Source organism: Bubalus bubalis, chromosome X (assembly GCF_019923935.1).
Source record: "Bubalus bubalis isolate 160015118507 breed Murrah chromosome X, NDDB_SH_1, whole genome shotgun sequence".
Classification (NCBI taxonomy): Eukaryota; Metazoa; Chordata; class Mammalia; order Artiodactyla; family Bovidae; genus Bubalus; species Bubalus bubalis.
Genome location: NC_059181.1, coordinates 71,554,019 through 71,569,896, shown reverse-complemented (window position 1 = coordinate 71,569,896; position 15,878 = coordinate 71,554,019). Strand labels below are relative to the sequence as shown.

Here is a 15,878-nt window from a genome sequence, read left to right as displayed (position 1 = left end):
TTGGGTCAGTAAGATCCCCTGGAGAAAGGAATGGCTACCCACTTCAGTATTTTTGACTTGAGAGTCCCATTGTCAGGGGGAGCCTGGAGGGCTACAGTCCCTGGTGTTGCAAAGAGTTGTACATGGCTGAGCAACTAACACTAGACCCTAAGTAGAGACTAAACACATGACTAAGGGACATCAGTGACTACTACTAGAGCTGACCATCATGAGCTGGGTATTATCAGATCCACTATGTCAATAGCAATCCATCATACAATAGACTGGTCCTAAAGTCTCAAGTAAGTTGCACAAACAGAAGGCCTAGATCTCATGTCACTTACCTCTGTTGCTTTGATGCCTCTCCCTCTCCTAATGTACCATATGATCAACTGTAAAAAGAGAGAGGTCCTTGTTCACATATAGTAGATTCAATATGCTGTTGTAAATGTTTCTACCAGCCATATATATAGATGTCCCTAAAAGACAGAAATAAGTGAAAATCTTCCCACTTGGAAAAGTTTTACATAGTACACCTGGTTATCAATTTGCTGTATATAATAAATTATTTAGAAACAATGACCACAATTCCTTAACCTGTTCTTTCTAATTTTTCAACTCCTCCCATTAAGAGATAGAGTCTATTTCTCCACCCCTTTAATCCTCGGGCTGGCCTTATGATTTGTTTGGCCCATTGGATGTAGCACTAAGTACCAGTTCATGGCCTAGTACTCAAGAGGTTTTCTATGTTTTTCCTCTCTCTCAGAACCCTGAGGTGATCATATGAATAAGTCCAGGATAGTTTGCTGGATGGTGAGATGCATGTAGCCTTGCCCCAGTTTATCCTAGGCAATAGGCAACAAATTACCATACATGTGAGAAAAGTCCCCCTAGACCAACCTGTCTCTCAGCTGATGCACTAGTTGGCCACAGATGCATGAATAAGACCAACTGAGATCAACCAAGCATAGACTAGAAAAACAGAGTCATTTAGCTGATCAAAATCTCATGAGTAAAAATATGTATTTACTGTTTTAAACAGCTGAATTTTGGAGTGATTTATTATGTAGCAATAGCTAACTGATAAAATGTAGGAGAAATGGCTGGAAGTACGTATATCCATGGACTTTTGGGCAATGATAAATGGCTTGGCTGGCTGATAAGAGTCCTGGAAATAAAAATATTAAAATACTGGAGACAAAGAAGTTTAGGGTAGAGGCATGTAAATGACACATAAGAAAGGGTAAAACATGACAAAGTTTGTAACACACATTAATGTTCAGGAAGCTCTCAACATTTAAGTGAATAGGGCAATTCACTCTATAGATTCAGTTAACCTCTTTCCTAGGCTATCCCAGTGCTTTTTTAAATGGAACTATGAATAAAGTGGCTACGATGACAGCACTGAGAGCTAGACAAAGGGTTTCTCTAACCAAGGCTGATATAACTACTTTACTGCTAAATGCCCAATCTACCAGCAGCAGAGACTGGTATTGAGGTCTCAATATAGTATGATCCTTCAAACAAAACGTCCAGCTATTGTGGCTGGTTAATGACATAATTCCTCTTTCATCTGAGATCCACTAGTTCTACTATACATCACATCATCTGAGATCAGTCAAATGAAATAGCCTAGTAGATGTTGAATGAACGTTTCATTTGTGACTATCCCCTACAGGGTTGAGGCACAATCTTTCTATTATAAATCATGTTCATTGCACATATGGCTGATCAGTTCAGTTCAGTTGCTCAGTCATGTCCGACTCTTTGCAACTCCATGGACTGCATCACAACAGGCTTCCCTGTCCATCACCAACTCCCGGAGCTTACTCAAACTCATGTCCATAGAGTCGATGATGCCATCCAACCATCTCATCCTCTGTTTTCCCTTTCTTCTCCCGCCTTCAATCTTTCCCAGCATCAGGGTCATTTCAAATGAGTCAGTTCTTTGCATCAGGTGGCCAAAGTATTGGAGTTTCAGCTTCAGCATCAGTCCTTCCAATGAATATTCAGGACTGATTTTCTTGGGATGGACTGGTTGGATCTCCTTGCAGTCCAAGTGACTCCCAAAAGTCTTCTACAACACCACAGTTCAAAAGCATCAATTCTTCGGTGCTCAGCTTTCTTTATAGTCCAACACTCACATCCATACATGACTACTGGAAAAATCATAGCCTTGACTAGACGGACATTTGTTGCAAAAGTAATGTCTCTGCTTTTTAATACGCTGTCTAGGTTGGTCATAACTTTTCTTCAAAGAAGCAAGCATCTTTTAAATTCATGGCTGCAGTCACCATCTGTAGTGATATTGGTGCCCCCCAAAATAAAGTCTGACACTGTTTCCATTGTTTCCCCATCTATTTGCCATGAAGTGATCTGACTGGATGCCATGATCTTAGTTTTCTGAATGTTGAGTTTTAAGCCAACTATCCTCTTTCACTTTCCTCAAGAGATTTTGTTCTTCACTTTTTGCCATAAGTGTGGTGTCATCTGCATATCTGAGGTTATTGATATTTCTCCCAGAAATCTTGATTCCAGCTTGTGCTTCATCCAGCCCAGCATTTCTCATGATGTACACTGCATGTAAGTTAAATAAGCAGAGTGACAATATACAGCCTTGATGCACTGCTTTCTTGATTTTAAACCAGTCTGTTACTCCATGTCCAGTTCTAATCGTTGCTTCTTGACCTGCATACAGATTTCTCAGGAGGAAGGTAAGGTGGTATGCTATTCCCATCACTTTAAAAATTTTCCACGTTTGTTGTGATCCATACAATCAAAGGCTTTAGCATAGTCAATAAAGCAGAAATAGATGTTTTTCTGGGGCTCTCTTGCTTTTTCAATGACCCAACGGATGTTGGCAATTTGATCTCTGGTTCCTCTGCCTTTTCTAAAACCAGCTTGAACATCTGGAAGTTCACAGTTCACATACTGTTCAAGCCTGGCTTGGAGAATTTTGAACATTACTTTACTAGCCTGTGAGATGAGTGCAATTGTGTGGTAATTTGATCATTCTTTGGCATTGCCTTTCTTTGGGATTGGAGTGAAAACTGACCTTTTCCAGTCCTGTGGCCACTGCTGAGCTTTCCAAATTGTTGGCATATTGAGTGCAGCACTTTCACAGCATCATCTTTCAGGATTTTAAAGAGCTCAACTGCAATTCCATCACCTCCAATAGCTTTGCTCGTAGTGGTGCTTTCCAAGGGCCACTTGCCTTCCCATTCTGGGATGTCTGGCTCTAGGTTAGTGATAATACCATCGTGATTATCTGGATCATGAAGTTTTTTTTTTTTTTTTTTTTTTTTTTGTATAGTTCTTTTGTGTATTCTTGTCACCTCTTCTTAATATCTTTTCTTTCTCTTAGATCCATACCATTTCTGTCCTATATTGTACTCATCTTTGCTTGAAATGTTCCCTTTGTATCTCTAATTTTCTTCAAAAGGTCTCTAGTCTTTTCCATTCTATTCTTTTCCTCTATTTCTTTTCATTGCTCACTGAGGAAGGCTTTCTTATCTCTTCTTGCTATTCTTTGAAACTCTGCATTCAAATGGGTATCTTTCCTTCTCTCCTTTGCCCTTTGTGTCTTTTCTTTTCTCAGCTCTTTGTAGGGCCTCCTCAGACAGTCATTTTGCCTTTTTTGCATTTCTTTTTCTTGGGGATGGTCTTGATCTCTGCCTCCTGTACAATGTCATGAACCTCCATTCATAGTTCTTCAGGCACTCTGTCTATCAGTTCTAATCACTTGAATGTATTTGTCACTTCCACTGTATAATCATAAGGGATTTGATTTAGGTCATACATGAATGGCCTAGTGGTCTTCCCTACTTTCTTCAAATATAGCTAATATATGGTTCTTATCCTCAATACTTAGAATAAATTGGTCCAGTGAATATTGGGATTGGCTCCTGTCTCCAAAACTTGTGGGCTATGACTTTCTATTCCTAAATTCTTAGGCTCTTCCAGGTTCAAAGCCCTGGTTTTTGTTAGGGGACAATGCTTCTAAAAAAGGGGAGAGTATATGGTGCCATTGAACATGGAACAACTCTTACCTGGCCAGTTATAAATTCTCATAAAAGTAAACTAGAAAACAAAGAAAGAAGTTGATTTTATGGTATGAATTGACCCTATTACTGAAAGGTTGTTGCTGACGCACGAAAAGATGCAGGGATTCTTGGCCTCTGGAGGAGAAGAATTCAATCTGGGGCCAGAGATGAGGCTTGATTGCTCAGAGCTTCGTGTAATAAATTTTTATTAAAGTATAAAGGAGATAGAGAAAGCTTCTGACATAGGTATCAGAAAGAGGCAGAAAGAGCACCCCCTTGCTAGTGTTAGCAATGGAGTTACATACTTTCTAATTAGTTATTACAGTGAATCAAAAGAATGTCTGGAGGTTGTAAAAACCTCACTAGACCTACTCCTATAATTTACATTTTAAGATAACATGATTAGCCAGAAGGTTTTTCTCAGAGACTGTCCCCAAGCAGGATACATTATTGTTATATAATCCTAAGGAATGTAGAGGGAAAAAAAAAAGTTTGTCCTTTCTTCCTCTTGAGAATTCCAGACCCCTCTCTCCTTGGGAACCCCTAGACTGCTTATCAACCTGCCTAGGAAATTACTCTCTAATTACTATGAAAGCTTAAGGTTACTCCTATATAATTGAAATAAGGAGAAATTTCTAGAACTCATGGAATTTTACTAGCATGTCTCTTTGGGTTTCCACACCTTATAATGATGACTGATAGATTATTATAATTACTGTACCCAGGCAAGGGCAAGTCAACTAAGGACTCAGACCTCTTAAGGTTGAAAGTTTAGATAATCCCACCAGACAAACAATCTATACCAACTAAAATACTGGATGTTAGTGAGGGAAAAGTAAACTGCAGGTGGAGGTGTGAGACAGTAAATATCAACACAGACTTGGGACCAGTTGAAATGGTAGGAACAGTGTAGCATGTCCCATTATTCTCCCCCATGTATTGTCATTTTTAGAGAAAGAAGTTGATCTCAGCTTAATGGAAAAATATTTAATGGAGAAAATGAGAAACAGTTAATGCAAAGGGTGGACTCTATAGGACACATCTTGAATACTACTTTACAGCATCTCACCCTCAGGTTTGATTTTAGCCATATAATGAAAAAAAAAAGTTGTCTTCAAGCTTTAATCCAACTTCATGCTGAAAGTACCTCCTCTCAATAAAATCATCCTCAACTAAATTAGGGCCAGGAGTCAATGGAAAGACAACACCTGTTAAACCGATGGTCATTTTGAGGTGCACCCTATATATCTCCTCAGAATGGTCTATCTAGAGTGATATCAACTATCTACAGCAGTAGCTAACTTAATCACACATAATTGGATTTTTCTCCTTCCCTGTTTTACTCTCTCTTGTTCCTCATTCCCATTGCCTAAGATCAATTCCCAAATAAAGTGTCTGAATTAAAAAGATTTTGAATCAGCCTCAGCTTTGAAGATAATCCAGGAAAAGACATATGTATTTCACTCTTGCTGTATTTTTCCCTTCCTTTGTGTTTCTCATCTCAGGGGAGGGTTGAAACTGCCCTCGATGTTAAATGCTGAATTTGTTTTCAAAAAATATAATATTCTTACTTTTTGTTTTCCAGGAGCCTAAGTAACCTGAGGTCAATACACTTGGAAACAAAGAACAAAATGTATAAATTTGAGGAGAGAGAAGCATAAGCAATGAAAGAGAATAATTCCCCAAGACCAGAAAAGGATTATGGCTTGGAATTCACAAACAGCAGAAGACCTATGCCCTAAATTGGATGCCTTAGAAAGATGCCATGATCTTCTGAGAGTGTGGTTGTGATATAGCAATCCAGGGAAGCTGGACCATAGACAGGACAGCTTCCAAACTTGACAAATATCATGCCAAACCTTGACACAAGTGCAATGGGTCTTTAAGGTATCATGTAGATTCAGATAATGAACAAGTCAATAACATTGATGTTGCAGCAAAGACAAGATTTCTAGAAACCATATATAACCTCCAGATTTCTGTGAGATTCTAAAGAGGGGGAATACACACACACACACACACACACACACACACACACGTGTATTCATGCAGCATACAGTGACTGAGATTGAAATACCAGTTGATTATTATGGGGCCTCAAAATTAACTTTAATTTTATTTTTTAAAGTAAGTAATATGATATTTATGGCATGTCCAAGACTGTATTTTCAATTTCACACCACTATATACCTCTCCTAGATCAATGCAGGGCTTAGGCTTTTTTAATATATGCTGGTTCTGCAAGCATGTGAACATGCTTCTGTACACACACACATACACACTGTCCCAATCTTCCATCTGGACCAAAAAGAAGCCTGTGTTGTGTTGTGCTTAGTTGCTCAATTGTGTCCAACTCTTTGCAACACCATGGACTATAGCTCGCCAGGCTCCTCTATCCATGGAAATTCTCCAGGCAAGAATACTGGAGTGGGTTGCCATCCCCTCCCCACCCAGGGGTCTCCCCAACCCAAGGATTGAACCCAGGTGTATTCTTTACCTTCTGAGCCACCAGGGTCTAAATGCACTCACATGTTCCCCTTAAAAGTATCAAGACTAAAATGGAAACATTTATAGCCAGAGAGCTATATCATTAAAAATATATTCATTTCTTAAAACATATACAAAGTTTATAAACTCCATTGTCCTACTCAACTTGTTCAGAATTGTATATATTACTCTTATTTTCTTACTTTAATCCTGATTTTCTAACATTACAACCATTTCACACATGCTAGAAACCTGGGAGTTATTCCTGACATTTCTCCCTTACATTGTATATCTAACATATTACCAAATCCAAATAATTTCATTTCCTATCTTTTTCTCATATGTTTCTCTTCTCTGCTTTCACTATATTAGTTTGTGGCCTCAGCATCTCTCCCTGGTAATCACCTCCTAATAGTTCTTCCTATATCTGTTCTCATCATCATCCAAAACATTCAATATAGTGCCTGGTAAAGTTATCTTCCTGAAATATCAACTAGAAAATGTCAATCCCTGTATAAAACACATTGACTCTCAACTATGAAGAGAATAAAATTCAAACATGAAAAATTCTGATCATTACTTCAATCATATGTACCTATCCACTCTCTTTTTCACTTTCTTCTTCTAATTTCATGCTTTAATAGCACCAAAATATTTGTGATTGCTTTCATAAAACATGCTATTCCTCACCTCTGTGCTATGATCATAGTTCTAGTTGTTTCCAGAAAGCCATGCCTACATTTCTGCTCTAGATAATTTTTATTCATCCTTCAAGTTGCAATTCAGATGTTATTTTCTCCAGGATATTAAATTGTACTAAGAACCCCGCCTCAATGTCCCATATCACACCATGCCTCTATCACTGTATTTTATTTGATATATTGAAATTATTTTTAGTCTTTACTGTCTTTCACACTATATTGTGAGCCCCTTCAGGGGAATACCTTATTAATTTAAAGATCCTTTGTTCTTAGCATTGTGGCTTGAAAATAGCAATTTTTATCAATATTTATTGAACTAAATAGTTAAATGACTCTCTTCTCCAGACTTACACTCTACCATCACCTTCAATATACACTATATTCTACTCTTCATTAACTACAATCTCTTTTCTAGACTTGGAATATAAAGTATCACAAGCTTCTGGAGCAAAAATTCACAAGCAGAAAACTTTCCTGGGGCAAGTACCAGGGTATGAAAACTTAAACTTCAATTGACAAATTCCTTGAGGATCAGTGTGGACATGTCTAAACTTTTAAAACTCTGGAAGGGCAGTTCCAAAGGGTTCCCATGGTTTAATTCTAGAAGGTCTACCAGGTTCTCACAGTGAATATAGAAGAAGAGAGAAATTTATTTTGTGCTTCTTACAGTGGGGAAGGGAACAATAATCATTTTTAAATACACCAGAGTGTTCTGTTCTTTTAAACAAAACCTGCCCTCAGGATAAACTAGTCTACCAAAGCCTAAGCTATTAGGAGCCCAACTGACCTGGGGGTGGGGTGGGGGCTCAAGTCCTCTCTAGCCTTACACACATACTCACACACTCACAAACACACACAAAGCCTTCAACTTCTGCCCATGCTAGTTATCCTGTCCCACCTAAGAAGCTGAAGAAACTGATAAGTATTTGTGAGATGCATAGCCCAGAGGCACATGCTCCCTGAAAGACCTAATCATAGAGTAAAAGACTGCTTCCCCCGCCCTATACCCTACCACTCTACCACCAAAAACCTGTTTGCCACAGTGTTGTAACCCTAGTATATCATATCTGGCTTTCAAAAAATTTAAAGACATACTAAAAGGCCACAAACACAGTTTGAAAAGAGAGAACAAGCATCAGAACCAAGCTCAGATGTGGCAGGGATGTTAGAATTATCAGACCGATAACTGAAAACTATTACCATTATTTTGATAAGGAAGCTAAAGAAAAACAGTAGGCAGCATGCAAATACAGATAAACAGTATAAGCAGAAGGATCAAAATTCAAAGAAACAGTCAAAACTAAAGAGACAAAAAAATAGAAATGAAATATGCATTTAGTGGGCTAATTAATAATAGGCACAGTTGAGGGAAAAAAAATCTCTGAATTTGGCAGACATTTTTGCAGCAGAAACTTCAAAAATTAAAAAACAAAAACCCAAAGACTATAAAAAAATGGAATAGAGTGTCCAGGAAATGTAAGACAGACACAAAAAGTATATCACATATATAATAGGAATAAAAGAAGGATAATATAGAAAATAACAGGTTTTTAAAACAATAATGAAGAATGAATAAATAAGAATAGTGAATGAGTATTAGTGTCACACATTAATTCAAAAATCCATGAAGCCCAGAGAAAACCAAGGAGGATACATGCTAAAAAAAACCTACAACCAGGCATAGACTATTCAAGCTTCAGAAAATAAAATATAAAGAAAAATCTAGAAAGAAACCAGAGGAATAAAACATCTTACCTATATAGGAGCAATTTTTTTTTTAAAGAGTAGAGAAAAATACCTAAAGTGTTGAGAGGAAACACACACATGAACCTAAAATTCTGTATTTTGCAACATTATTCTTGAAAAGTGAAGAAATAATTTCTTGCACAAGTAAAAACTGAGAGAATCTATTGTCTGTACACATTACACATGTTTTACAAGAAATCTTCTTTTTCTATTTTTTTATAATATATATGTATTTATTTTAATTGGAGGCTAATTACTTCAGAGAGAATAAAATGATATATGTTAGAAACTCAGATTTATATAAAGAGAGAAAGGGAACTGGAGAAGGAATAGAAGAAAACCTTTTTTTTTTATTCTTAATCGATCTAATGGATAATAGCTTGTGCAAAATAATAATAATAACAATATATTCAGCTTTCTATGCTTATGTATATTTATATACTTATATATGTTTATGTATAAATAAATGAATAATAACAATGATGCAGAAAATGGGAAGGCAGAATTAGGGATATTTTTTAAGTGATAAAAGAAAGTATAACTGATATGTTAAGAAAAGAAATTAAATGGAGTTACACAAAATTTTCAATTAAAACTCACAAAAAAGCAGAGAAAGCATGAAAAATAAAAACAAAGAACAAAGGGAACAAACATAAAACAATATTAAACATGGTAAATATTGATAAAGATATAGCAATAATCATTTTAATGTTTAAAGGTCTAACACTAATTAAAAGACAGACTGTGAGAGTGGGCTACAAAGAAGACCCAGATATATGCATCTAAAAACAGAGCATCAAAATATGCAAGAAAAGAGATGATAAAACTGCAAAGAGAAATAGAAAAATTCACTATTGTAGTTAAAGACTTCAACTCTCCTCTAACAGAAATGAACTGATCCAGAAAGCTGAAAATCAGTAGGGACATAGTTGAATTCCACAGTACCATCAATCAACTGAATATAATTATCATCTATAGACTGTTACACCGAACAACAGCAGAATAAACATTCATCTCAAACTCACATGGGACAATTGCTAGAGGAACTTTTCTAGGTGATAAACAGTAGAGGAGAAAACAAGAAGAAGGGAAGAAAAAATGCCTGTAAAAACAAATTAAGAAAATGACAGAGGCGGTCCTAAGATGGTGGAGGAATAGGACGGGGAGACCACTTTCTCCCCCACAAATTCATCAAAAGAACATTTAAACGCTAAGTAAAATCCACAAAACAACTTCTGAATGCTGGCAGAGGACATCAGGCACCCAGAAAAGCAACCCATTGTCTTTGAAAGGAGGTAGGAAAAATATAAAAGACAAAAAAAGAGACAAAAGAGGTAGGGATGGAGCTCCATCCTGGGAGGGAGTCTTAGAAAGAGAGGTTTCCAAACAGCAGGAAACACTCTCACTGCCGAGTCTGTGCTGAGCCTTGGAAGCACAGAGGGCAACATAATAGGGAGGAAAAATAAGTAAAGAATTAAAACCCACAGATTAGGAGCCCAACGGTAACTCCCCCAGCGGAGAAGCAGTGCAGACGCCTGTGCCCGCCACTAGCAAGTGGGGGCTGGCCAGTGAGGCGCGGGCTGCATTGCTTAGAGTAAGGATCGTGGCTGAATGCCCCCAAGGATAATCAGAGCGAACTAATTTGGGCTAGCAAACCAGACTGTGGGATAACTACCACGCAAAAAGCCCTAAGACACCGCCAGGCCCATGCACAGAACAAAGGGTGGAACAGAACTAGCCGGCTGCAGACCATACCCCTCCAGTGACAGGCAGCCAGAGCCAGAAGGGGGCAATCACAGCCCCAGAGAGACATTATCTACCAAACTACAAGCAGGCTTCTTTGCTTACTAAGACTTCTTGGGGTTCTGGACAGTCATCTGCCTGAGAAGGTGCGCCGGTTGTACACCCAAAAAAACCCAGTGGCAGGGATGGGAGAGGCAATAAATCGCAGTGACCTCCCTCGCCAAACACCTCATCACCCGAGCTGCTTGGAGCTGGGAAGGGCACAAAACACAGGCCCAACGGAGTCTGCGCCTCTGAGGACTACCCAAGTGCCTGTACCTGAGCGGCTTAGACCTGGGAGGTGCATTCAGCCCAGGGCCGGCCTCGGATGGTTCCTGGTGGAGCAACCTAGAGCCTGAGCTGTGTGGGCAGGGAGGGTGCACACGCTGTGAGCAGGGGCAGGCCCAGTGTTGCTGAGACACTATGAGCACATGCCAGTGTTATTTGTTTGCAGGGTCCCTCCCTCCCCACAGCGCGACTGAACAAGTGAGCCTAAAAAAGTGTCCACCACCACCCCCTTGTGTCAGGGCGGAAATCAGACACTGAAGAGATCAGCAAACAGAAGCTAAAGCAGAGGGAACCGCCTTGGAAGTGACAGGTGCAATAGATTAAAACCCTGTAGTTAGTACTAGCTACATAGGAAGGGGCCTATAGATCTTGAGAAATATGAGCCTGACCAAGAAACTATCCGAAATGAACTGACCCCACACTGCCCACAACACCACCAGAGAAAGTCCTAGATATATTTTTACCATTTTTAAGATCATTCTTTTCTTTTTTTTTCTTTTTTTAACTTTTTTTTTAATTTTTAAGTCCTCTATTACTCCTTTAATTTTCATTTTTATAACCTACTATTACTTTTCAAAAAAAAGAGACTATTTTGAAAAGCAAACTTCATATATATATATATATATACATACATACATACATATATATATTTTTAATAACTTTTGTAACTTTGTTTTTTTTCTTCTTCTTCTTCTTCTCTTTTTCTTTAATATTATATTTTTGAAAATCCAACCTCTACTCTAGAATTATAATCTTTGCTTTTTGGTATTTGTTATCAATTTTGTACCTTTAAGAACCCAGTCTTCAGTACCTACTTTTACTTGGGAGTGAGATTACTGGCTTGACTGCTCTCTCCCTCCTTGGACTCTCCTTTCTCTCCACTAGGTCACCTCTGTCTCCACCCTCCACCTCTGTCTCCTTCCTCCCTCTTCTCTTCTCTGTATAACTCCATGAACATCTCTGAGCTGTCCAGACTGTGGAGCACACATAAGGAAGTGATTATTGGCTGGCTTGCTCTCTCCTCTTTTGATTCCACCTCATCTCATTTGGGTCACTTCTAACTCCCTCCTCCCTCTTCTCTTCTCCATGTAACTATGCGAACTTCTCTGGGTGTCCCTCACTGTGGAGAAACTTTTCGTCTTTGATGTTTTTTCAACAGTGCTGTATAGAAGGAAAAGTCTTGAGACTACTGTAAAAATAAGACTGAAAACCAGAAGCAGGAGGCTTAAGTCCAAATCCCGAGAACACCAGAGAACTCCTGACTCCAGGGAACATTAATCGACAGGAACTCATCAAATGCCTTCATACATACACTGAAACCAAGCACCACCTGAGGGCCAACAAGTTACAGAGCAAGACATACCACACAAATTTTCCAGCAACACAGGAACACAGCCCTGAGCTTCAATATGCAGGCTGCCCAAGGTCACTCCAAATCCATTGACTTCTCATAATTTGTTACTAGACACTTCATTGCACTCCAGAGAGAAGAAATCCAGCTCCACCCACCAGAACACTGACACAAGCTTCCCTAACCAAGAAACCTTGACAAGGCACCGATACAGCCCCACCCACAGTGGGGAAACTCCACAATAAAGAGAACTCCACAAACTGCCAGAATACAGAAAGGCCACCCCAAACTCAGCAATATAAACAAGATGAAGAAACAGAGGAATACCCAGCAGGTAAAGGAACAGGATAAATGCCCACCAAACCAAACAAAAGAGGAAGAAATAGGGAATCTACCTGATAAAGAAATGCAAATAATGATAGTGAATATGATCCAAAATCTTGAAATAAAAATGGAATCACAGATAAATAGCCTGGAGGCAAGGACTCAGAAAATGCAAGAAAGGTTTAACAAGGACCTAGAAGAAATAAAAAAGAGACAATATATAATGAATAATGCAATGAATGAAATCAAAAACACTCTGGAGGCAACAAATAGTAGAGACAGAAGATAGGATTAGTGAAATAGAAGATAGAAGGGTAGAAATAACTGAATCAGAGAAAAAAAATGAATTAAAAGAAATGAGGACAATCTTAGAGACCTCCAGGACAATATTATATGCCACAACATTCGAATCATAGGAGTCCCAGAAGAAGAAGACAAAAAGAAAGACCATGAGAAAACACTTGAAGAGATAATAGTTAAAAACTTCCCTAAAATGGGGCAGGAAATAATCACCGGAGTCCAAGAAACCCAGAGAGTCCTAAACAGGATAAACCCAAGGCAAAACATCCCAGGACACATATTAGTCAAATTAACAAAGATCAAACACAAAGAACAAATATTAACAGCAGCAAGGGAAAAACAACAAATAACACACAAGGGAATTCCCATAAGGATAACAGCTGATCTTTCAATAGAAACTCTTCAGGCCAGGAGGGAATGGCAAGACATACTTAAAGTGAAGAAAGAAAGAAAATAAACTACAGCCCAGATTATTGTACCCAGCAAGGATCTCATTCAAATATGAAAGAGAAATCAAAAGCTTTCCAGACCAGCAAAAGCTGAAATAATTCAGCACCACTAAAACAGCTCTCCAACAAATGTTAAAGGGTATTCTCTAGACAGGAGACACGAAAACAGTATATAAACTCGAACCCAAAACAATAAAGTAAATGGAAACGGGATCATACTTATCAGTTATTACCTTAAACGTAAATGGGTTGAATGCCCCAACCAAAAGACAAAGACTGGCTGAATGGATACAAAAACAAGACCCCTATATATGTTGTCTACAAGAGACCCACCTCAAAACAGGGGATACATACAGACTGAAAGTGAAGGGCTGGAAAAAGATATTCCATGCAAATAGAAATCAAAAGAAAGCAGGAGTAGCAATACTCATATCAGATAAAATAGACTTTAAAACAAAGGCTGTAAAAAGAGACAAAGAAGGACACTACATAATGATCAAAGGATCAATCCAAGAAGAAGATATAACAATTATAAATATATATGCACCCAACATAGGAACACCACAATATGTAAGACAAATGCTAACAAGTATGAAAGGGGAAATTAACAATAACACAATAATAGTGGGAGATTTAATACCCCACTCACAGCTATGGATAGATCAACTAAACAGAAAATTAACAAAGAAACACACACTTTAAATGATAGAATACACCAGTTAGACCTAATTGATATCTATAGGACATTTCATCCCAAACCAATGAATTTCACCTTTTTCTCAAGCGCACATGGAACATTCTCCAGGATAGATCACATCCTGGGCCATAAATCTAGCCTTGGTAAATTCAAAAAAAATTGAAATCATTCCAAGCATCTTTTCTGACCACAGTGCATTAAGATTAGATCTCAATTACAGGAGAAAAAATATTAAAAATTCCAACATATGGAGGCTGAACAACACGCTGCTGAATAACCAACAAATCACAGAAGAAATAAAAAAAGGAAATCAAAATATGCATAGAAATGAAAAAATGAAAACAAAACAACCCAAAACCTATGGGACACTGTAAAAGCAGTGCTAAGGGGAAAGTTCATAGCAATACAGGCACACCTCAAGAAACAAGAAAAAAGTCAAATAAATAACCTAACTCTACACCTAAAGCAACTAGAAAAGGAAGAAATGAAGAACCTCAGGGTTAGTAGAAGGAAAGAAATCTTAAAAATTAGGGCAGAAATAAATGCAAAAGAAACAAAGGAGACCATAGCAAAAATCAACAAAGCCAAAAGCTCGTTCTTTGAAAGGATAAATAAAATAGACAAGCCATTACCCAGACTCATCAAGAAACAAAGGGATAAAAATCAAATCAATAAAATCAGAAATGAAAATGGAGAGATTGCAACAGACAACACACAAATACAAAGGATCATAAGAGACTACTATCAACAATTATATGCCAATAAAATGGACAACGTGGTAGAAATGGACAAATTCTTAGAAAAACAACTTTCCAAAACTGAACCAGGAAGAAATAGAAAATCTTAACAGACCCATCACAAGCATGGAAATTGAAACTGTAATCAGAAATCTTCCAGCAAACAAAAGCCCAGGTCCAGACAGCTTCAGAAGCTGAATTCTAACAAAAATTTAGAGAACAGCTAACACCTATCCTACTCAAACTCTTCCAGAAAATTGCAGAGGAAGGTAAACTTCCAAACTCATTCTATGAGGCCACTATCACCCTAATACCAAAACCTGACAAAGATCCCACCAAAAAAAGAAAACTACAGGCCAATATCACTGATGAACATAGATGTAAAAATCCTTAATAAAATTCTAGCAATCAGAATCCAACAACACATTAAAAAGATCATACACCATGACCAAGTGGGCTTTATCCCAGGGATGCAAGAATTCTTCAATATCCGCAAATCAATCAATGTAATACACCACATTAACAAATTGAAAAATAAAAGTCATATGATTATCGCAATAGATGCAGAGAAAGCCTTTGATAAAATTCAACATCTATTTATGATAAAAACTCTCCAGAAATTAGGAATAGAAGGAACGTACCTCAACATAATAAAAGCTATATATGACAAACCTACAGCAAACATTATCCTCAATCGTGAAAAATTGGAAGCATTTCCCCTAAAGTCAAAAACAAGACAAGGTGGCCCACTCTCATCACTACTATTCAACATAGTTTTTGAAGTTTTGGCCACAGCAAACAGAACAGAAAAGGAAATAAAAGGAATACAAATTGGAAAAGAAGAAGTTAAACTCTCACTGTTTGCAGATGACATGATCCTTTACCTAGAAAACCCTAGAGACTCCACCAGAAAATTACTAGAGCTAATCAATGTCTATAGTAAAGTTGCAGTATATAAAATTGACACACAGCAATCCCTTGCATTCCTATACAC

At 37.8% G+C, this 15,878-nt stretch overlaps 1 pseudogene; it reads left to right on the top strand.

Annotated features, from left to right (window-relative positions):
* Nucleotides 1–1,374: 1,374 nt before the first annotated feature.
* Nucleotides 1,375–15,878, top strand: part of LOC102405927 — an 84,440-nt pseudogene continuing 69,936 nt past the window's right edge.